The 24,840-nt window shown below is 43.7% G+C and overlaps 1 protein-coding gene and 1 pseudogene across 1 annotated transcript in view; both read left to right on the plus strand.

The window, feature by feature from the left end:
• LOC127032480 (olfactory receptor 12D1-like) overlaps positions 1-24,840 on the plus strand; it is a 411,893-nt gene that overhangs the window by 280,861 nt on the left and 106,192 nt on the right. The gene's annotated exons all lie outside the window — the stretch shown is intronic.
• On the plus strand, positions 5,871-9,368 carry LOC127033069 (olfactory receptor 10A4-like; annotated as a pseudogene).

Here is a 24,840-nt window from a genome sequence, read left to right on the forward strand (position 1 = left end):
GGGTAGCCCAGCTGCTACCGGATCCAATGAGGAACTGAAATAAGCTAATAGGTCTATTTTTCATCCATGAGTTTGAGTAAGAACACCCTGAGCTGAGCCCTCCTTTTCGTGACAGACAGAGTGAAAGGTTTCTATAAAGGGTAGCCTAGAGCGGGGGCTTTGGCCAAAGCAAATTGTGTTGCTGGAATGCTTTTTCGCTTCTACAGGCCATGGAATAGGGTCAGTGATTGTTATGAGAGTTAAATCTTGTAAGGGCCGTACAAGAGACGCATAACCCAGGATCCATTGTCTACAATAGCCTGCCATTCCCAGAAATCCTCTGAGCTGCTTTTTTGTGATCGGCCTAGGGATTCTTTGAATTGCCTGTACCCGCGAAGAGGACAAGGCACGTTTACCTGCGGAAATATCATGACCCAGATAGTGAACCATGGGGAGGCAGAGTTGTAACTTTTCTCTTGAAGCCTTATGACCCTTTTGGGCTAGGGCTTGGAGTAAAACTAATGTATCCGCCTTTGAAGCTTTCAGGGAGTCGGATGCAAGTAACAAATTATTAACATACTGGATCAGGACGGACCCTTTTGGAAATAGGATATCATCCAGATCGTTCTTTAAGATTTGAGAAAAGATAGTAGGAAATTCAGTATAGCCTTGGGGTAATCTGGTCCAAGTATACTGAGCACCCTGATAAGTAAAAGCAAAAAGGAACTGACTATTTGGATGAATGGGGATAGAGAAGAAAGCAGAACACAAATCAATTACAGAAAAATACTGGGCGGTTGGAGGTATACAAGAAAGAATAGTAGCAGGATTGGGAACCACTGGAAAAGTCGGGAGGACAGCAGCATTAATGGCACGCAAATCCTGCACGAATCGCCAGGTATTTTTCCTGGGTTTCCGCACAGGAAGAATGGGAGAGTTACACTCACTTACTGTTGGTACTATGACTTCTTGTTTGAGCAGGGCAGAGAGTACCGGGCGAATTCCCTTTTCCGCTTGCCGAGAGAGGGGATACTGCCAGACTCTAGGAAGAGGCTTGCTTGGATTTAGACAAATTTTAACAGGTTGAGCAGAACAAATGCGTCCTACTTGGTTTGCATGTTTAGCCCACAGTGAGGGGGTACCTTCGCCAGTAGTTCCTGTTGCAACAAGGAAGGACTGGGTTCAGGTTCCCGATCTGAGGCTTGATTAATTTGAAGGAGGCCTAGAACCTCGTTGTGAGCCAAATCTGGAACCTCTAAAAATACCTCGTCCGGGGAACAAAAGATAGTGCAATTGAGTTTGCACAACAAGTCCTTTTCTAGAAGATTTACAGGGGAACAGGAACTGAGGAGGAAGGCATGGTTAGCAGAAAGAGGACCAATAGATATAGATAAGGGGGAGGACACAGGGTGAGGAATAGGAGTATTTCCTACCCCCATGGCAGTCACAACCTTGGAAGAAAGGGGCACAGTGGAGAAGTCTTGTGCCCTTAGGGTAGACCTAGAAGCTCCTGTATCTACCAAGCAAGGGGTAGGGACACCATTTATTAGACAAGAAACTGTTGGACCAGCCTGATCCACATGAATAAGGGGAGCAACGACGATGTTATTGGTCTCCTGGCATTCCTAATAATCAAAGACCGGGGGCGGCGGAGCAGGACAAGGCAACCCCTTCTGCTTCGGATACTGTCTAGGGGGTCGCGTGGGGCAGTTTTTAATAAGGTGTCCCTCCTTTTTGCAATATTTGCACTGGATATTTCCCAGCCGAGGGCAATTGGCTTTCCAATGTCCCTCCTGCCCACATAAGAAGCAGGCCGTGGGGCTAGGGTTGGCCAGGGGGTTATTTTTAGTATAAGGTTGAGCTTTTGTTACTGCCTGTTTTGGTCTCCGCCTGGGCCCTTTCCCAGTGGATTCTTGCATATTTTGGATTTGCAAGGCCATAAGCTTAGATTCCGTTTCATCCTTTTTTTTTTTTAACTGACGGTGAAAATGCTGTGCCGCTGCCAGGATGCCTTTCAAATTTCTACCTTCCCAATCTACTATATTAATCCTTAACTGCTTTTCCACCTTTGACAGGAGTCCTTGCACAAAGGCAGCCACTATTGCCTGCGTAGCTGTAGCTTCCGCATTTTTAATCCCCGAATACCTTTTAAAAACTTGCTTAATACGCTTCATAAAGTTAGCTGGATTTTCTCCCTTATTTTGCTTACAGGCGTTTATCCTTGTCCAGTCCGTTTTCTTTGGGCATACGGAAAGAACTTTTTTAACTAAGTCATTTTTTGCCTGGTTAAATTGGACCGCAGTTATAGCATCTGGGTCCTTTGGCCAATTTGCCCTTGCATAGAGGCGGGTAAGAGTTTTTTTGGGCACAATAGCTGATAACAGTTGGTGCATATCAGCATGTGAGGGGTTATAGCACCTGACTATCATACCCAATTGTTCTTGGAATTTAACGGGATCTTCCCTAATTTTTGGAAACTTTTCAATAAGGTTGTAAAGATCACCAGGTGACCAGGGGGCATGTACAGTTACTAACCCTCCTTGGCCTGGCAATTGACGAAGGGAAAAGTTGGTAACGGTCTTGGGCGGGGGTTTTATGTGTGCAGCTTTACGTAGCCAAGTCCTACGGCGAGTGTGAAGGGCTACAAAATCACGGTCGGGAGAGGGATTTTCTAAAATGGATTTATATTGTGGCGATGTCATGAGCTGCTTCATTTCAGCTATAGTACCCGACAACCGCCGTAACGGAGATTCTGGAGACACCTTTTCCCAGTCAATATCCCCCTCCTCCCATTCTACGTTTTCTCTACTCGCCTCAAGTTGCCACCTGGTCATCAACAGCTCTCCAGTTTTTAGTACACCAAGGGCTTCACTCAACTCTGGTGACAGAGTCGACTGATATGAGGGTTCGCTTGGAGGGGTCGTAGAAGGTGTGGGTCTATTAGAACCTGGGGAAGTTGAGGAGGCAGAGTCCTGAAGGCTCCCTCCGTTTCCAGATCCTGTTCCACCCCCACCTTTAACAGGCTGATTATATGGAGGAGGATTAGGAGCAGGATTATCTGGCCATTGCCGATATTCTGAGAACAATTTAATTAGTTCATCAGAAGATGGGGAAGGGTAAATCTTTTTTGGGGCAGTCGGTTTTGGGCAGGGTTTGGATGGGCAGAGGGGAACCACATCTAGTAAAGAGGAGTTGGACATATTTTGAGCACTATTTAATTTTTCTTGTGCTTCCTTAAGTTGAGTTTTTAATTTCTCTTGGGTATCTTTTAGACCCCTAACTTGGGATTCCTGACGTCTTTTACCCATTTCATCATGCCATTCAAAATAAGCATCGAACTGTCCCTGTTTTACAGAATTGGTAAGAAGGGCACCCCGGAGGTGCACGATCCTGTTAAGATTAAAACTTCCCTCTACGGGAAATTGCAATTTTGGGTTATCTCTGGTATACCAATTCCATTTCTGCAAATATTTACATGTCGACGGGCCACGGTGCACATACATATAAGCAGCAGGAGTGCCTTTTGGTGGGATAGGAATCCCTTTAGATTGACCAGACCCCATTCTTACTTCAGCCCTCTTTCACTCAAGCCACTCACACAAGGGAACGCTGATCAGGATTACCACGGCTCTAACACCAATGGCTTCTCTATCTGCCCTGGGCAGGGGAAATAGGAATAGGCTTTCGCTGACCAGCAATACAGCAGGTACCTACAAGGAAGGAGGTAAAGGATGGGAAGGGCTTCTTTCCAGACAACCCGCGGTCCCCGCACGCCTGTCGCCAGCCCAGAGCACCAGCCTTTAAGCCAACGATGCTTCTGAGGCTATGGACCCAGCGGTGCGGTTTCCTGGGGGCTTCCCTCCTCTCCGAGAAGGGAAGGGAGCTTATGGCTCCAGTGGGCAAAGAAAGGGACCCTGCGGTCCTGGGAGGACAGAGCTCGAGGAGCGGTCACAGGTCATGGAAGGGAAGGGAAAAAGGACGGAGAAACATACAAGCACCCAACAGGCTAGCCACTTACCAAGGCCTGCCAGCTGGGAAGCTTCGCAATCTCTCCAAGCTCAGCTGTGGGGCTTGCTTTCGAGACACTCCCGGTCATGAGCTTTCGCTTTGCAGGAGGCTCGGGGCGTCTTCCCACAGCTGCATTCACACTGGCCGCTTGGCCCTCACATACACATACACAGGCACTTTCTTGACACAGCTGTCAAGGCGAGAAACCTCAGAACCCGGATCCCCACCAAACCTAGTAGGAAGGGGATCCCCGATCAACTCCCAGGGCGTACTAGCCCAGGAGCAGATCAGGACTCTCCGGACCAAAAGGAGCATGGTCCGTGGGCTGCCGGCAATACCTTTAAAACCTTAGGAGTTTTTGGAAAGACTTCATACCTTTAAGACTTATATGACCTGGAAACCCCAGAAAAAGGGCGTCAGGTCTGTCTGATGACTAAAAGTTTGAACCCAGCTTGTGACTTACCCCAAACCGGAGCCTACAGACCAGTCCCCTGCCAAGCCCCTTCAGAGATTTCAAAAGGTCTTTTACCTTTTAATTGGGCCCTGGGGTTGGAAGGAAACTGCCTGTGGTTCTCCGATCCAGGAGAAGCCCTTTCGTGGGTTCCCGGCCAATGCACCAAATTGTCGTGGAAAATGACCACCACCGTGCTGAGTTGATCAGACAGCCTGAGGCTCCTTTATTGATTAATCAGAGAATACATGCGTACGCACGGAGAGACGACAAGTCCCCTAGCAAGGGGTAAGTCGCTCTCCCTTACATTAGTGATACCTGTGCTTTTAAAGTTTAAAACCGCAAATTATTATATGAGCTTACACATTCGTTATTACCTTATTTGGCTAATACATGACATTTGCTAAAAACATTTGCTGAAAACAATTGCTATTAATATATTATACATTAGCTAAAATTGCAGGCCTGTTTCTTTTTACTTTTTTATAAAAAGGTTTTTTTGATTGTCAGGACTTTAACACCTGGCTTTTCCCCTACTTGCGGTTAAGCAGTTGCTTGTTGCTTAAGCTTTTTGAGGAACCTGTGTTCAGAAATATATATTGTTTGTACCTTTTGTTAAGTTATCATGAGTTATTGATGCTTGCACAAGCAACTTAATGAACTATAATGAACTAAAAAGCTGTTAGTACAGTCTGGCAGTAATGGACTGGTTACTTTCCCTTTTAAACAATTTTGTTTCTTAGAGAGTTAGCCTCAGGCGTGTTAATAATGATTATTTTTTTATATTTTATATGTTAGTATGATTGAGGCCTATGGTCTTGATGTAATTATTAGCAGCTTAATCAAGACCTGGCTTTGGGGCAAGAGGTTTATTTTTTTTATTAAGTCCTTTAGGAAAAATTCACAGATTCTATTTGTTGGACTTTTCAAAAGAACCTAAGGAAGTTAGGCATCTAACTCCTATTGAAGTTGATACCTATGGGAATTTGATACCTAACTCCCTAAGACCCCTTTGAAAAACCCCGCCAAGGACAACTAACCTGGAAAATGACAATGCATGGGATTAGGGGGAACGGACTGCAGGCAATGAAGGGTGATTCAATCCTACTAAAAATAAAGTACTCCCATTAGAGGAAATGGACAGCATCCCTCCCCCCAGTTATAGTAAAACTGCATTGCAATTCTCATCTAGAAAATACACATCATCATCATCAGACTTCGTATGAAATGGTTGGCTGAGTGAATTTTGTTTTGCTTTTGCCTAACTAGTTCAAGTCAGTATTGTTCGTCCTCAAAGAAATATCATAAGAATGTTCCTTCAGGGATTACATCCCAAAAGCCAGTGGATGGAATAAATACACCTCTCTTTCCTTTCACACATTTAGTCCTTTCAAGCTAGGATAGCAAACCACTCTTCTTAAAAATGTAGGCTATGACTGAATTATTTAAGCCCCCAATAGTTGTCACACTGACGTCCACTGGGCATTCTGCTGGAGACTGCAGTGGAGCAAGGTCAGATCATTGCTTTCTTCATCTGAATTTTCCATGCAGGCATACAGAACACTATGTGTGTGTGTGTGTGTGTGTGTGTGTGTGTGTGTGTGTGTAAACATGAGTGTGTGTACATTCATACACATGCTCAAGTGCATGTATCTGTGTGTGCGTGTGTGTGTGTGTGTATCTACCTAGTCAAATCCCTCTGACAATCTATCTGTTAGAATATCAGTTCATCTCTTGATCTATGAATCTATCTTTCTCTCTCCATCTAATCCAACATTCTCTCCTCATCTAATCATATGTCAGGCCCTTTGCTTAAGAACATAAGAATGGCCATACTGGATCAGACCAAAGTTCCATCTAGCCCAGTATCCTCTCTTTCGATAGTGGCCAATGCCAGGTACTTCAAAGGGAATGAACAGAACAGGGCAATTACCAAGTGATCTATCCCCTGTCATCCAGTCTCAGCTTTTGGCAGTCAGAGGCTTAGGGACACTCAGATCCTGGGGTTGTATCCCTGACCATCTTGACTAAAAGCCATGGATGGACCTTGAACTTATCTAATTATATTTTGAACCCAGTTATACTTTTGACTTCACAACAACTTTTCCAAGTCTTCCTATTTGGTCAAAATCTTCCCATTTGCCTTAAATTGTTCTATATAATGCACTTTGCACAGTGGGCCATCACTGTTTGCTTAGATTGTTTGATTTCCTTTTCCCTATTTGATTTCCAGTGTGTGTGTGTCTGTGTGTCCTGTTGCCTGCTGCTAGAAGGGATGAGACCTGTTCTGTGCGTGTTAGAGAGACCCTGTTGCCCATCGATGGAGAGAAAGAGCCCTGGTGTGTGTGTGTGTGTGTGTGTGTGTGTGCGCGTGTGTTTCCCTGCTGCCCCTTGCTGCAGGGGGTGTGCCCTTCCTTATGTGTGTCTATGTGTGTTGAATATCCACGGGAATGGTCCTCTGGTCATGGCATATTTGATGTCAGAAGACCTCAGTTCCATTTCTGGGGATGCTGACTCACTGTGACTTTGCCCAAGTCCCTTTACCTTCCGACCCCCATTTTCTTCCTTAGTAGCTCACTACTGTTAGATGCATTGCTTTGTGACCCAGACATTGAAGATGCTAAGAATAATTATCAATATTTTTTATTTCAATTTTGCCTTTTCACTGTAATGTCCATTAGTATGAAATTCCTTCTCAATAAATAATCTTGAAGTAAATGTCTGCAGAAAAAGTCTTTTCTTAAATTGTCAGATCTTTCTTATTGCAAGCTCCTTATAGCAAGGGTCTGAGACAAAGGTCCTCCATTGGTGTAAATCAGCATGGTTCTACTGATATCAATGGAGCCATGAGGGTTTACACCTGCTGAGGAACTGACCCTAGGTCTTCTTTTGTATAATGAGAGAAAGCAAGGCATTTAGGATGCTCTTGTGATAATGGCAGCAATGATTTAAATTCCTCTTTAATATTTAGGGAAGAATAATATATTTAGCACACCAAGGGCCAAAATCCTCCATTGATTTCACTATTCTTTTATCTGAGATGCAGTTGACCCAAACTGCTTTTCATACTTCCAAGGGCTTTAAACACAGTCCTTACTTATGTGAGTTATGACCTCAGTGGGAATACTTAACATGAGTTTAACTCTTGTCATGATGAAAGCATGGATGAGATCAGAATTTTGCCTGCATTTTGGAAATTCTATTTAGTAAACATGGTTGTAGAAAAAATATTCCCAAAGGCAAAAAGACTGGTCCCATTTTGAATTCTCATGTAGATGGGTGGGGGGAGGGTAAATGCTCTGAGGCATAAGAATTAGATCCCCAGCTAGAGTAAATGAGTATAACATCATTTCTGTTAATGGGCTGGATCCTCTGCCAATGTACATTAGCATAGCTTTAATGATTTCAAGTTATTATTTCCTGATAATGAGGCTCAGTTGCATATTTATATACATAATGGCAGCAGCTTTTTGTTTGAAGGATTCCAACAGATGAGAAACTACTACTAATTGTATCGTTAACATTCACATATTTGGGGTTCTTCAGGTTCAGCTCCAGAGTCTGTTTGTTACCCCTGAAGAGGACCCATTCTGAGAGAGACCGTGGCCAGAACCAGAGCATCCTTGGTGGGGTTTTTGTACCTTGCTGAGCTGCATATTCTTCTATTTGTGGTGTTTCAAACTACCTACACCTCATCATTCTGGGGGGAAATTTGTTCATTATCCTCCTGCTTAAACTCAACCGACCTCTTCACACCCCATGTATTTCCTCCTTGTGACCCTGTCCTTCTTGGAAATAGAACAGGGATGGGCAACCTATGGCATGTGTGCTGAAGGCGGCACGCAAGCTGATTTTCAGTGGCACTCCCACTGCCTAGGTCCTGGCCACCAGTCCAGGGGGCTCTGCATTTTAATTTAATTTTAAATGAAGCTTCTTAAACATTTAAAAAACCTTATTTATTTTACATACAATAATTATTTAGTTATATATTATAGACATAGAAAGAGATCTTCGAAAAACTTTAAAATGTTTCACTGGCGCGCAAAACCTTATATTAGAGTGAATAAATGAAGACTCAGCACACCACTTCTGAAAGGTTCCCAACCCCTGAAATAGAATATCAGGCTTGGAAGGAACCTCAGGAGATCATGTAGTCCAATCCTCTGGTCAAAGCAGGATGAGTCCCCAACCGGCCCCCTCAAGGATTGAACTCAAAACCCTGGGTTTAAGCAGGCTAATATTCAAACCACTGAGCTAGCCCTCAGATTCTGAGTCACTACCTGGTGGAGCATAAGAGCATTTCAATGGCAGGCTGCACATCCCAGATGTATGTTTTCAACGTCCTTGGCCTCTCTGAATGCTGTCTCCTAGCAGCCATGGCGTATGATCATTATGTGGCCATATGCCATCCCTTGCACTACACAGCCATCATGAGTAGTTGGGTGTGCAGGCAGCTAGCAGCCACCTCATGCGTCATCAGCATCTTGGTGGAAGTGGTTCAGACCACGTGGATCTTCAGCCAGTCCTTCTGCGGCTCCAACCGCATCCACCATTTCTTCTGTGACATCCCACCAATGGTGAAGATGGTGTGCACAGACATGTCCAAGATCAGGATTGTTTTCTTGGCCATGCCTGTGCTGTTCATCATGAGACCTTTCCTGTTGATAATCTTGTCCTACATCAATAAAGATTTCTCCACGTTCTCCTCCCACCTCATGGTGATGATTTTGTTCTATGGAACGGCCCTAATTTCCTACTTGAAGCCCAAGTCTAGTTACAGCCGAGAGAGTGATCAGATGATTTCCCTCATGTACAAGTTCGTGATGCCTGTATTTAACCCAATAATATACACCTGAGGAACAAAGAGGTGAAGGAAGCCTTTAGTAAAACAATAGAGAAGAGCATCTTTTCACACAACTGGAGAAATTAGAGAAAAAAAGGAGAGTTAGTAAAAAAGGGAAGAATAAGAGAAATCCACCAGCAGTTTCCTGAATTTCTCCCAGCTTGCCCTCTTTTCTTCATTGACATTTTGCAATTGGGTGGGGGAATGACCTTTTCTATACCTGGTGGGAAAACGGGCAGGAAAAATTGTATTTTTTAAAAAATCCACTATTTTAATCTAAATTTTAAGGATTTTTGTATCTAACTTCTAAAATTCAAAACTTTTTGACCAGATTGCACGTTGACTGAAAAACAAAAGAGAATATTTAATAAAAGTGCTATCTCCAAATTCTATCTTCAAAATTTGAAATGTTAGAGGAAAAAATATACATGTGGTTGACAAGGAGAAATATTTCATAACATTTCCACCTTGCATGTGTAAACCTAACAGTTTTCATCAAAATTTCAATAATGTAAAAATTCCCACCAGTTCTACAGTAAAGTGCAATCAGCTGCCTCTTCTCCTGCTCTATCACTCCAGTGCAGACATGTTTGGCTGTCTCTTGAGTGCATTTCCCCAGACTCCCTGACCCAATTTCAAACAACAATTCTCAGCACTTGTGAATGACTTTCTGTCGAATACTCTGATAGAGCTTTACAAACCTACATTGCTCGTGCCACACAACGGCTCTGTGAGGAAGATCTTAGCTTCTATTATGTTCTGCATAGGTGCAGGTGTCTACGCTAGGAGCACTGATTATAGCTTCAGGATGTATATCATATATTCCTTTTTAAGGCCATAGGAGACCACCATGATAATCCAGTCTAAACTCCTGCTGAGCACAGGCCAGCAAATTCAGTCCAGTAATTCCTGCATTAAGTATGCACCAAATATACTATATATTTGATATGTAAAATAATAACTGTGTTAAATACTCTTCTATAACTACTTGAGGGTCCGAGTATAACAATATTGACTAAATAACTATGTACATTGTACATATTTGTATGATAATTATCTCTGAGTATTCTGATGTAGATATACTCTTTTGAGGGCTTGTCTACCTATGTTACTACCTAAATGTAACAAATATACATTTAAAACCTATGTACCTCACTGAACATTCATATGTATCTCTAAAATGAATTCATAAGCAGCTTAAAACATAGACCCACATGAACGAACTGATGTGAATTGGTATTAAGTATATGATTTTTTTTTATTATTTGTGGCAGAGCTCTGACCTAGCCCCCATGGGTCCTGCACTTCTAGGCCGTTTATGCTATCCTCAGTGGCTCACTGTGACCCTCCAAATAGCCCTTCTCTCTCTAGGGCCAGCGTTACAGTCTACTGAGCCCTTTTCATCATAGGCCAGCAAGGAGGTTGGTGAGAGAACTCCCAAAGTCTCTGTTGTCCCTGGGGGCTTATTTCAGAACAGTTTAGCCTCCTGTCCGGACAGGGGCCTGACTTCCCCTCCCAGGAGATGTTCCTGTAGTGGTGGGTTGGGGGGAACCAGGGCCCACCCTCTAGTCCGGGTTCCAGCCCAGGGACCCTAATGGTAGCAGCTGTTGGCAGCCAATCTTTCACTGCCAGAGTTGCTACATTTCCCTGGGCCACTTCCCTACAGCTCTCCTGCTTCTCCCTTCTTCACTCTTTCCATAGGGCTCTCTTAACGATGGTTTGAGGGTGTCTTCATTAATCAGCCACACTTCCTCTGCTCTGGCTCTCCTCTGCCTGACTGGAGTGAGTCCTTTTTATAGAATCAGTGGGGTCTTAATTAGAGTCAGGTGGTCACATTAGCTTAACAGCCTCATCTGACTCTTTGCAGGTTAATTAGAGTCAGGTGTTCTCATTAGCTTGGAGCAGCCCCTGCTCTGGTCTGTCAGGGAACAGAAAACTGTTAATCCAGAGGCCAGTATATCTGCCTTCTGCAATTCTGCCGTACCCAACTGGTCTGGGTCTATCACATACTATACATTGAAACAAGATAAGTTGAGGCAGAATTATTAGTCTATTTGAAATTCTAAAAGAAAAAAAATATTTATAATAAAAAGCTATAATAAAAAGAAAATTAATATAAAATACCTGGGTGCCTTCAATTCCCATTGAAGTAGATATATAGAAGATAGATGGTGTGTATAGCAATGGACAGATTAATAGAGTGAGAATTTCAAAGGCACTTAGGGGAGTTAGGCACCCAAGTAATGTGAAAGTCCACAAAGGGGTCTTAGACTCATCATTGCAATGCTTAATGTTTAGGCACCCTGCTGCCTAATGGATACCACAACCCCGAGTGAGGTGCTCAGGCTTCCTATACAATGCAAGGGGAGAGTTAAGTGCCTAAAAAGGGGATCTTCTGAAGTCAGCCAGATGAGTGGGGAGCTGTGACCCAGGGAGTCCTTGGATTCATAGCCATGAGCCTCTCCTGGAATTAGTCCCTTCTCACAAAAGAACAGAGGAAATGCTTTCCTGAGCTTTGCATGAATAAATTGTAACTAGTAAAGATTTCTGAACTTGGCTCAAGAATAGAAATAAATTGTGAGCCACCGGGCCAAATGTTGAGGTGCTTACTCAGTCTCTACTCATAGAAACTGATGCAGGAGAAGGAGTAGGACCTGTGTTTGAGGAAGCACTGTGCAACCAATGAGGATTACGCCTTCATCTGGTATATGTTAATGTGACTCACATAGACCAGTTGAGGATCTGACCCTGAGTAAAGACCTAAAGTTTGGCATAATATTATCATTTCAGCTGCACTATTATGTATGGATTTTTGGCACTTGCAGGATGGTAATGGTGTTTCTAACTCTCCTGACTTTATTGCACCAGTAGGGAATTCCCTTCTGGCAGATCAGTCCTTTACAGGCTACGTGCAGCTGGACACCAGAGCAACAAATTGCTAATAATCTAGGGAACTATTTTCAACAATGCCCAAATGACTCTGAAGCCTGAGTCTCATTTTTTTAAAAGTGACTCAAGCACTTAGGAACCTTTGTATGCTATTTTCAAAACCATCTAAGCAAGTTAGGTGCCTAACACCCTTGGAAACCAATGCAACATAGGTGTCTAACATGCTTGAAAACTTGTGAAAATCCCCCTGGGAAATATGTGCATCTTTAGGTGCCTGGATACCTTTCGAAATCTGGCCCCAAGTCTTTATACCAGGATAGCTGAATACAGTATGGAAAGGGTATATTTATATCACTAAAACTGAGCCTACTAGAGGGTGATCCAGTTAAACTATAATTATTTTGATTAAAAATATATATACTCCTAACTGAAATACTTATACCAATGCAGGGACTGTGTGTCACCCAGGCTTTTTAAAATCAGGTTCCACACACCATGGCTGACAATGGTTGAATACCTAACACCTAAGAAACATGAAGTTGTGACTGAGGAAAAGCCTAATTTTTTTTTTCCCATAGCAATTTGGGGATGTGAATTGTGGGAAGTTAATGCTGCTGACCAGAAGAAAATTGAAGCTTTTGAAATGCAGTGCTGATGAAGACTCCTGCTTATCTCATGGATGGAAAAATATGAAAAAACAAAAAAAGAAATAAAGACAAATGCCTATGTTAGAAATTTTATTGCAGAGAAGCAGACCCTGGTGTCGGAAATCACAACTACAGACTTATGTACTTTGGTTACATTAGGTGTGGAGATGGAAATAACTTTGAGAAAGTTATTATGGAAGGAATGGTGGAGGGTCATTGTAATAGGGGACAACCAGTAGGGAGATGGCTGGATGGTATGCAGCAGAGCAGGTATGAGCTGCTGAGTGCTTGACATTTGTGATGGATCTTGAAGGCTGATGTCACTGATATTTAGACATGAAAAATGCACTTACTTAAACACATATCAGACAAAGATATGCAGCAGTGGCGCACGATGATAAACATATAGACTGAAGGGAGTTAGGCACCCAACCACCTTAAAGTTTGATGAGATATGAGTGCCTAATTCCCTTAAACTCCTTTGAAAGTGCCTAATTCCCTTAAATGCCTTTGAAAATCTACTATCATGACATCTCAATCTAGTTCATGCTGGACAGAAGTGAAACTTAGACTGAGTCTCTCATTAGAAGTGCTGTAGCCAGGCTGGTCCCAGGATACTAGAGATTTAAGGTGGGTGAGATAGTATCTTTTATTGGACCAACTTGTGACCCACTTGTGATAAAGAAGACTAACCCCCGGCCCAAAAGCCGGGTTATAATCAGGGTCGTAATCATTTCAAGGCCTTAGGCCTCAATCACACTAACATATAGCAGAGTAAGAAAGTTGATTTTCCACTAACCCTCCTGAGGCTCACTCTCTGATTTTACTATACACTATCCTAACACCACTATTATAACACTATTATATTACTAAATGCTGCTAAATCGCTGCTATATGGGGTTAAAAAACTGGAAGATCCCTAAAATAACCAGTCTATCACTGCCAGAAAACTAACAGCTGTTGGGTCATTATAGGTTATTAAGTAGCTCCTGCAAGCATAAAATATAAATCATAATAACTCAACTAACAGAACAAATAAGTATTTTTGGAACATAAGTTCCCCAAAATTACTTGAGAACCAGCTGCTTAAACCGCAAGTGAGGAATAACCGGGGTGTCAAGGTCTTGGCAATAGAAGGAGCTTCCTAAGAGGAAATACAAAGGAACAAGTTTAGCAATTTTAGCTCTTTTTGCAATAATTGTTTTGAGAACATGTCATGTATCACCCAAATAAGGCAATGACAGATGTACCAGCTCATATGATAATTTGCGGTTTTAGGCTTTATAAACACAGGTATCTCTGCTGTAAGGGAGAGCGACTTACCTCTTGCTAGAGGACTAGTCGTCTCTCCATGCATATGCATGTATTCTCTGATTAATCAATAAAGGAGCCTCAGGCTGTCTGATCAACTCAACTCGTTGGTGGTCATTTTCCACGATACTTGGTTTCTCTCACATTAGAAGACATTTTCTCCACCGAAGTACTTTTATCATTAAGTCCAGGTCTTTGATGAAAATGTCCTGGGTTTTCACAAAAAAAAAAAAAAACACTAATCCATTGTCACCTCCCTCCCCCAATTTGTTTTGTTTTATTTTTTTGGGAACCAAAATGGAAATGGAAAAACAAATGTGCAAATGGAAAAAAATGTGTTCTTGTTGAAATTTTAGGTGGGTTAAAAGGACCACCACCTGACTACCTCTACAAATGTTGTTCTCTATCATAAAAATGAGCTGCTTTTGCTAGAAGTCAGGACAGTTACAAATATGATAGTTTTCTTCACAAAAATAGCTAGTGATGATTCTGTGGATTACAGACAAGTCAATCTTATTTCAGTTCCAAGTATATTTATTCAAATAATATAAATACAATTATAAAATTGTATAATCCCACATCAGTCTAACCAGGCTCAGAAAAGAGGACAGTAGGACTGAGTGCTCAATTGAAAGACACAGCTTCAGAGAGAGGGTCAGCTCAGCTGAGCCCAGACTCCAGAGGTTGGGGCATCTGGGATAAAGTCAGGGCCACCCAGAGGGGTGGGCAAGTGGGGCAATTTGCCCTGGACCCCGTAGGGGTCCCTACTAGAGTTTTTCGGAGCTCCTGGAGCAGGGTCCTTCACTTGCTCCTGGGGCCCCAGAAAACTCTAGTGGATCCCGGGCCTCTGGAGCTTCTTCCACTCCTGGTCTTCGCCGGTGGGGGGGCCTTCCACTCCGGAGTGGAAGGATCCGCACCTCCAAATTACCACCGAAGCGGGGGTCCCCCGCCACCGAAGACCCCAGGCCTTCGGAATCCTCTGGGTGGCCCTGGATAAGGTAGGTCTACCTTTGACACCAGGTGAGATAGACATGTATGTAGACACTTCGTAGTTTTAAAAATTATTTTCTCATAGACTCATAGACTCTAGGACTGGAAGGGACCTCGAGAGGTCATCGAGTCCAGTCCCCTGCCCTCATGGCAGGACCAAATACTGTCTAGATCATCCCTAATAGACATTTATCTAACCTACTCTTAAATATCTCCAGAGATGGAGATTCCACAACTTCCCTAGGCAATCTATTCCAGTGTTTAACTACCCTGACAGTTAGGAACTTTTTCCTAATGTCCAACCTAAATCTCCCTTGCTGCAGTTTAAGCCCATTGCTTCTTGTTCTACCACTGGATGCTAAGGTGAACAAGTTTTCTCCCTCCTCCTGATGACACCCTTTTAGATACCTGAAAACTGCTATCATGTCCCCTCTCAGTCTTCTCTTTTCCAAACTAAACAAACCCAATTCCTTCAGCCTTCCTTCATAGGTCATGTTCTCAAGACCTTTAATCATTCTTGTTGCTCTTTTCTGGACCCTTTCCAATTTCTCCACATCTTTCTTGAAATGCGGTGCCCAGAACTGGACACAATACTCCAGTTGAGGCCTAACCAGAGCAGAGTAAAGCGGAAGAATGACTTCTCGTGTCCTGTTTACAACACACCTGTTAATGCATCCCAGAATCACGTTTGCTTTTTTTGCAACAGTATCACACTGTTGACTCATATTAAGCCTGTGGTCTACTATGACCCCTAGATCTCTTTCTGCCATACTCCTTCCTAGACAGTCTCTTCCATTCTGTATGTGTGAAACTGATTGTTCCTTCCTAGGTGGAGCACTTTGCATTTATCTTTATTGAACTTCATCCTGTTTACCTCAGACCATTTCTCCAATTTGTCCAGATCATTTTGAATTTTGACCCTGTCCTCCAAAGCAGTTGCCATCCCTCCCAGTTTGGTATCATCCGCAAACTTAATAAGCGTACTTTCTATGCCAACATCTAAATCGTTGATGAAGATATTGAACAGAACCGGTCTGAAAACAGACCCCTGCGGAACCCTACTTGTTATACCTTTCCAGCAGGATTGGGAGCCATTAACAACTACTCTCTGAGTACGGTTATCCAGCCAGTTATGCACCCACCTTATAGTAGCCCCATCTATATTGTACTTTCATAGTTTATCTATAAGAATATCATGCGAGACTGTATCAAATGCCTTACTAAAGTCTAGGTATATCACATCCACCGCTTCTCCTTTATCCACAAGGCTCGTTATACTATCAAAGAACGCTATCAGATTAGTTTGACACGATTTGTTCTTTACAAATCCATGCTGGCTATTCCCTATCACCTTACCACCTTCCAAGTGTTTGCAGATGATTTCCTGCTCCATTATCTTCCCTGGCACAGAAGTTAAACTAACTGGTCTGTAGTTTCCTGGGTTGTTTTTATTTCCCTTTTTATAGATGGGCACTATATTTGCCCCCTTCCAGTCTTCTGGAATCTCCCCCGTCTCCCATGATTTCCCAAAGATAATAGCTAGAGGCTCAGATACCTCTTCTATTAACTCCTTGAGTATTCTAGGATGCATTTCATCAGGCCCTGGTGACTTGCAGGCATCTAACTTTTCTAAGTGATTTTTTACTTGCTCTTTTCTTATTTTCTCTTCTAAACCTACCCTCTTCCTGTAAGCCTTCGCTATATTAGACATTCCTTCAGACTTCTCAGTGAAGACTGAAACAAAGAAGTCATTAAGCATCTCTGCCATTTCCAAGTCTCCCGTTACTGTTTCCCCCTCCTCATTGAGCAGTGGGCCTACCCTGTCCTTAGTCTTCCTCTTGCTTCTAATGTATTGATAAAAAGTCTTCTTGTTTTCCTTTATTCCCATAGCTAGTTTGAGTTCATTTTGTGCCTTTGCTTTTCTAATCTTGCCTCTGCATTCCTGTGTTATTTGCCTATATTCATCCTTCGTGATCTGACCTAGTTTCCATTTTTTATATGACGCCTTTTTATTTTGTAGGTCACGCAAGATCTCAAGGGTAAGCCAAGGTGGTCTTTTGCCACATTTTCTGTCTTTCCAAACCATCAGAATAACTTGCTTTTGGGCCCTTAATAGCGTCCCTTTGAAAAACTGCCAACTGTCCTCAGTTGTTTTTCCCTTCAGTCTTAATTCCCATGGGACCTTACCTATCAGCTCTCTAAGCTTACCAAAATCCGCCTTCCTGAAATCCATTGTCTCTATTCTGCTGTACTCCCTTCTACCCTTCCTTAGAATTGCAAATTCTATGATTTCATGATCACTTTCACCCAAGCTTCCTTCTACTTCAAATTCTCAACAAGTTCCTCCCTATTTGTTAAAATCAAGTCTAGAACAGCTTCCCCCCAGTAGCTTTTTCAACTTTCTGAAATAAAAAGTTGTCTGCAATGCAGTCCAGGAACTTATTGGATAGTCTGTGCCCCGCGGTGTTATTTTCCCAACATATATCTGGATAGTTGAAGTCCCCCATCACCACCAAATCTTGGGCTTTGGATGATTTTGTTAGTTGTTTGAAAAAAGCCTCATCCACCTCTTCCACCTGATTAGGTGGCCTGTAGTACACTCCCAGCACAACATCACCTGTGTTTTTTACCCCTTTTAGCCTAACGCAGAGACTCTCCACACTTCCGTCTCCTATGTCCATCTCCATCTCAGTCCAAGTGTGTACATTTTTTAATATATAAGGCAACACCTCCTCCCTTTTTCCCCTGTCTATCCTTCCTGAGCAAACTATACCCATCCACACCAACATTCCAGTCGTGTGTATTATCCCACCAAGTTTCAGTAATGCCAATAATGTCATAGTTGTATTTATTTATTAGCACTTCCAGTTCTTCCTGCTTATTACCCATACTTCTTGCATTTGTATATAGGCATCTAAGATACTGGTTTGATCTTGCCTCCCAGCTTTGCCCTGACCCTCCTTCCTCTCTGCCATTATAGCCCGTGCTCCCTCCTGTTTCCAACCCATCTCCCAGGTCTTGTTCCCCACTTACCTGTGGGCTTTGCTCACCTGTCCCCGTCGAACCTAGTTTAAAGCCCTCCTTACTAGGTTAGCCAGTCTGTGTGCAAATAAGGCCTTTCCCCTCTTCAAAAGGTGAACGCCATCTGTTCCTAGCAGTCCTTCCTCGAATAGCATCCCGTGGTCGAGGAAGCCAAAGCCCTCCTGGCGACACCATCTTCACAGCCAGGCATTCACCTCCACGATGCATCTGTCTCTGCCCGGACCCCTACCTTCAACAGGAAGAATCGAAGAGAATACCACCTGCGCTCCAAACTCCTTAACCCGTACTCCCAGAGCACTGTAGTCACTCTTGATCTGCTCAGTGTCACACCTCGCAGTATCATTTGTGCCCACATGGATGAGTAGCATGGGGTAGTAGTCAGAAGGCCGGATAATCCCCGACAATGCCTCTGTAACATCTCAGATACGGGCCCCTGGCAGGCAGCATACCTCCCGGGATGAACGGTCAGGGCGACAGATGGGTGTCTCCGTCCCCCTCAGCAGAGAGTCTCCAACCACCACTACCCTACGTTTCTTATCAGCGGTGGCAGCAGACCTCCCAGCCTTAGGGGTACGAGGCTTCACCTCCTTAACTGTTGGGGGTGATTCCTTCTCTCCTGTATCAAGAAGAGCATAACGGTTATCTTTTACCACAGCAGGAGGGTTCGCTGCAGCGGTGGAGCACTGCCTGCTGCTAGAAGTAACCAGCTGGCTGTGTCCACCCTGAGGCTCCTCCTCCACTGGTGTGTCAGATACACCCTGAGGCACCTCCTCCTCCACTGGTGTGTCAGTAGTCCTGTCAACTGGGACAGCACCGTCAGCTGTCTCCACATGGATACTGTCCAGGAATTGCTCATGGATATGGATGTTCCTCAGCCTAGCCACCTCCTCCTGTAGCTCTCCCACCTGCTGCCTGAGAGATTCCACCAGTAGGCACCTTTCACATTGGATGCCACCCCCAGCCTGGATATCAGTAAGTGGAAATTGCAAATTACAGTCTTTGCAAGCCCACACCAGAATCTGGGTAAAAGCATCCATGCTTTGGTGCTCTGTCTGGCTACAGGCGCAGGTGGAGGAGACAGAAGCAGTGCTGGCACAGGTGTTGCGGGTCCTCCTCACCATTGTAAGCCTCCCTCTGTCAAACTCTCTCAAATTCCCCTCTACAGCTCCCTGTCCGCTCTGCTCTGCTGTAAACAGAAAGGTTTTGGATGTGGCTCAGTTTATAGGTTCAGGGGAGCAATGGGTCACAGATGAGACCGACAAGGGACCCCCCTTCCCTTCCTACTCCCCTTCCAAAACTCCCTGTTAGCAGCTCCTGGTCGCTAAGCTGCCTGGTCGCTTGTGCGCAGCTTTATAAAGCCCTGGCCTGCGTGAATGCCCCGCCCACTGGTTAAGGCTCAGCCAATTACCAGAGGCTTCTAGCTTTCAAACCTTCCTAGTAGCTCCACCTCCAACTGCCAGCTGTAGCACACGGTCCTTCAAACAAACAAACCAAACAGACTGACAAACTTCTCTTATGTTACGCTTCGTTCCCACTGTTAAGATTAAACAATATTTTGTCTTGAGAAATTTGTGTGATCGCTGCATTCAATGCTGGCCACAGCTCCTGAAGAGAAGACATGCAGGTGCTGAATTCTGTCAGATCTGCTGAGTAAACATGGTCAATACACAATGTGCTGCAGCCCAGTCTAAGAGGGGGAGAATCACAGAATTCTGCACCCGGGAGGTGGAGGCATAAAGCCTGAGACCTGAAGGGGTGCACTCTGTAGGAACATTTTTTCAACCATGCTTGGGGTAGGGGAGCAGAAAGCATCCTCAGCAGCTAGCCCAAGATCCTAGCAATTCTAATTCACTGAAAAATGCATTTTGGAGGGTACCAAAACTACTTTCTTTGGGTCAAATTTGGCAAATAGTTTTGGCCCAAAAAAGAAACTGAAAATTGTTTGTGGGGATGACATTTCTCTCTGGTGCTATCTGGACCAGTGATCTACTAGGTCACTCTAATCCTCCACTCTAGGAGGCAGCCTTACCCTGCTCTGCTGTGAGAACCCCCTCTCTTGGGCTATTCACACACAGCCTCCAGCATGTAAGCTGCTCCCAGCTACGTGAATGAGAACTTTTAGCCAGCCGCTGAGTGGATTGTGCAACAGAATGACACTAGCCAATATCTCTGGTCCCAGACACAACTCTAGGAACCTCCTGACCCTGCCAGCAGGTAGAGGATATTGGGGGACAACTTCTGCACTGGTGGGGTGCAAAATAAACTTTATTAAGAAAATGCAAAAACAGGGAAAATTCAATAGTGAGGGGTATGGCGTTTGTTAAGGTAGACAATTGGGGACTATTTTAGTAAATAATATAGGGGGTTTCAATAGTGGGGTACAATACAGTGGGGTACAATACAGTTGGTAACCAAGTAACACTGAAGTATTAATGTAACAGGTAGCTAACAATTTCTATGTAAAGGGTGTGTCACAGCAGCATATAACCAACTAACAGTTATGGGTAAAATGTGTTAAATAGCCAATAACTTTAGGTAAAAATGTGTCTCAGTGGTGTAAATGTAAAATGTGAGGTGTGTCAGAGAGAAAAAGGGTAACCAACGGGTTTTTATGCTAAACTTCAGTAATACAATTGAGGTTTGGCAGCAGTAGGAGTGGGGTGAACATGTGGGGGAAGGGATTAAAAGAGAGAGAGAGAGAGAGAGAAAGGCAGTGTTAGAGGAATGAGGTTGGGGGTTGGGGGAAGAGGAGCACGTGGTGGAGCAGAGACCAAAAGCAGAGGTGCTGCGGAGGGAGATTTAAACTCAGGGAGACACAGAGAGCAGACAGGCTGCAAGTTTAAACAGCAGAGAGACTGCAACGAATGACTGGGGAGCTCGGGGAGAGACACGGGCAAACTTGGGGGGGTGGGTTAGGGCAGCGGGAAGACAGACTTAACCACAGTTATACAGAACACAGCAAAATCTTATTTATGATCTAACTTAACCAAGACTACACAAATTAGCAAGTAACAGAACACAATGCAACAATTCTTTTTTAAACCTAACTTACAGAGCACAATACAAACAATTTTTTAAACCTAACTTAACCACAGCTATGCAAAATGAAATTACAACTTATCTAGACTAAGAACCTGATTCTAATAGGTGCACCTTACACTATGCTGATTCTTTGATCAGGAGGGGGAGCAATTCCAGAGGGCAGAGTGGTGTGTGCCCAGGGTACAGCCCTTTGGGGGGGGTGGCTGCAGCAGTGGGGTGGCTGCAAGCCGGAGGCCTAGGATACAGTCCAGGAAGGCACAGCTTAGCAGCGGCACAGGCTTATTTTTAACAGCAAAGGCGCTGCTGAGCAAGAAACAGATTACAGATACAGACCAAGGAGTTAGGTTGGGTCTGTCTGCTGGGGAAACAAGGCCAGCAGCTAGGACAGGGGGAGTCTGCAAAAAGGAGTTCTTATCAATTCCCAGGACAGCAGCAAGCACAGAGGCAGGAACAGCAGTAGCATCGGAGGATGGAGAGAGGACTCGATTCGCTTACAATAATCAGGAGATCTCCAGGCACAAATTCGTTTTTTGTGGGAGGGGAGTTTAAAAACGGGGGTACGCTCAAAAACAAACGAGAGCAGGGAGAGGGCCCCCCAAAGATCCCTAGCTGATCAGACCAGGTGGCAAAGCAAGGACCTTCTCCAATGTTTGTTTTAAAAATGCCAGTTTTTAAAGGTAGACTCAGGCAGTTTCCTGCCAGTAATCCTGATAGGCTCCCTCTGTCACAGGGGAGGGGACACAGGCAAAAACTGCAGGTGAGCACAGAGACATACCTGGGCAGAGTCCTGAACAATAGGTGTGAGTTCACACCTCAGGACTCAAAAGCACATGAGGCCTATGACTCATGCCCAGGATCTTAAAAACACATTAGGTCTTGCAGCTCTGGACATTGCCTACCCTACACAAAGCCCAGGTTTAACAAGGCAATAACAGGACCAACCCTTTGAACAGGGCAGTGGTCCCACTTAGCACGCAGCACAAGTGGCCCTCCCTTTGAGAAGGGCAGTGGCCCTGGTAAACAACTTAACAGCCAGGGAGGGGCGGCCACAGGAGGAGAACAAAAACAAAATGGAGTATGGGGACAGCTGTAAGAAACAAAATGGAGTAGGGGGATAGATGTAACAGACACCTCCATCTTGCAATGTCCAGTTATGCCCACTGGACCCGGCAAGCTCATATGAGTTTGTCAATTTAACAAACAAATTGATATGTGCCAGCCTTGTTATCCCAAGAGGAGTCACTGACATGCCTCAGACCAAATGCACTGCTTCAGGAAGAATAAACAAACACATTTATTAACTGCAAAAAATTGATTTTAAGTGATTATAAATCAAAGCACAAGTCAGATTGGTCAAATTAAATAAAAGCGAAACACATTCTAGGTTGATTTTAACACTTTCAGTACCCTTACAAACTTGGATGCTTCTCACCACAGGCTGGCTGCTTGCCCTTCAGCCAGGCTCACCTCTTTGATTAGCACTTCAATCATTTGGTGGTGGTATCTGTAAATGGAGGTGGAAGAGAGAGAGCATGGCCAATATCTCTCCCTTTTATAAGGTTCTTCCTTCCCTCTTGGCTTTGCCCCCCCCACTTCAGAGTCAGGTGAGCATTATCTTATCATAGTCCCAAACCGACCAAGGGAAGGTGGGTGACTCACTTGAGAGTCCAACTGATTCTTTGTTGCTGCCTAGGCCAGTGTCCTCTGTTCCTGTGAAGTTGGGCTGGGTTTGTCCAATACATGCCCTGGTGAGGTTTGAACTGTCCCTCTGCTCCTGGAGAGTTTTGCCTGGTCTTGTTTTAACATTTTCAATCTCATATCTATATACAGGTAATTATAATCAGTACATTACTATAACAACAATGCTCAGTGCATCATGAGCCTTCCAAAGACATCGGACATGACAAACTTTGAATTGGAAGCCACACAATCATATCATAAGGATGAACATGGAGGTGTGGAGTGTTCCCCCGAGGTACAGAGTGTCATATGGGGGAAATGTCAAAACAAGTCATTGTGACATTTTGGAGACGAAACCTCATTTCTAATCAACATTATATTTATGAAACAATATTTACAATTTCATAATGTGAACTTGACTCAACATGCAAAATGTTTCATTAGAGCCCACTGATTTTGTTTTGTTTTCTTTTTTCATTTTGGTGAGACAACCAACCAACCAACCCCACAATATGCAGTTTGAAACTGAAACAAACAAATTTTGTACAGATTTTTTGCTTCAGCCACTGAATCAATAAGTCAATAACTCACCGAGCTCTAAGCAAAAGCCATGGGGACTGGCTGTTTCATGAGAAAGGAGAACTGTAAACTTTGGTTCGTGATTTTCAAAGGGGATACTTTCAAAGGCCTTTGAACTCCTCTAGTCTCCCTTGAAAATCCCATGCTGGAATACCTGGCCTCTACCACTCAATTGAAAACAGGTCTCCTTTAGCTACTAGTAGCTCTCTTGTTCTCTTCTGAGTCCAGCTTCTAGAAGGAGACATAACACAGATATAAACAGAGCCATTATGTCACCCTGTAGGCCACTCCTCTAAACTTTGCACCTGAAACAAGCATATTGCCTCCTTGTACACTAAAGGAAATGCAAAGTGAAGTGGGATTTGTAAGGAATAGTCAGCATGTATTTGTCAAGAACAAATCATGCCAAACCAATCAAATATCCTTCCTTGACAGGTTACTGCGTTGGTGGATGAGGGGAAGCAGCAGATGAGATATATCTTTATTTTAGTAAGGCTTTTGACACAGTCCCACATGACATTCTCCTAAATAGACTATGGAAATACAGTCTAGACAAATTATTATAAGATGGGTGCACAACTGGTTGAAAGATGATACTCAAAGAGGAGGTATGAATGTTTCACTGTCAAACTAAGAGGACATATCTAGTGGGGTCACACAGGGTCAGTGCTGGGTACAATACCATTCAACATTTTAATGAATTACTTTGATAATGTAGTAGAAAGTATGCTTATAGAAGTTGCAGATGACACCAAGCTTTGAGGGGAAACAAGCACTTTGGAGGACAGGATTAGAATTCAAAACAACATTGACAATTTGGAGAACTGGGCTAAATTAATCAGCATCAAATTCAACAAAGATAAGTGCACAGTACTTCACTTAAGAAGGAAAAATCAAATGCACAACTACAAAATGAGGAATGACTGACTAGGTGGTGGTACTGTGGAAAAGATCTGGGGTTATGGTGGATCAAAATATAATATGTTTCAACAATGTGATGCAATTGTGAAAAAGGAAAATATTATTCTGGGTTGTCTTAACAGAAGTCTGGTATGTAAGAGAGAGGAGGTAATTGTCCCACACAACTTGGCACTGGTGAGGCATCAGCTAGAGTACTGTGTCCAGTTCTGAGTGCCACACTTTAGGAAAGATGAGGACAAATTGGAAAGAGTCCAGAAGAGAGCAACAAAAATGATGAAAGATTTAGAAAACCTGACCTATGCAGAAAGGTGAAAAAATTGGGCATGTGTAGTGTTGAGAAAAGAAGACTGGGGGCACCTGACAAGGACTGTTATAAAGAGTATGGTGATCAATTGTTCTCCATTTCCACTGAAGGTAGGGCAAGAAGTAATGGGCCTAGATTTGTTAGATTTTTGGAA

The sequence above is a fragment of the Gopherus flavomarginatus genome, chromosome 12 (assembly GCF_025201925.1).
Source record: "Gopherus flavomarginatus isolate rGopFla2 chromosome 12, rGopFla2.mat.asm, whole genome shotgun sequence".
Classification (NCBI taxonomy): Eukaryota; Metazoa; Chordata; order Testudines; family Testudinidae; genus Gopherus; species Gopherus flavomarginatus.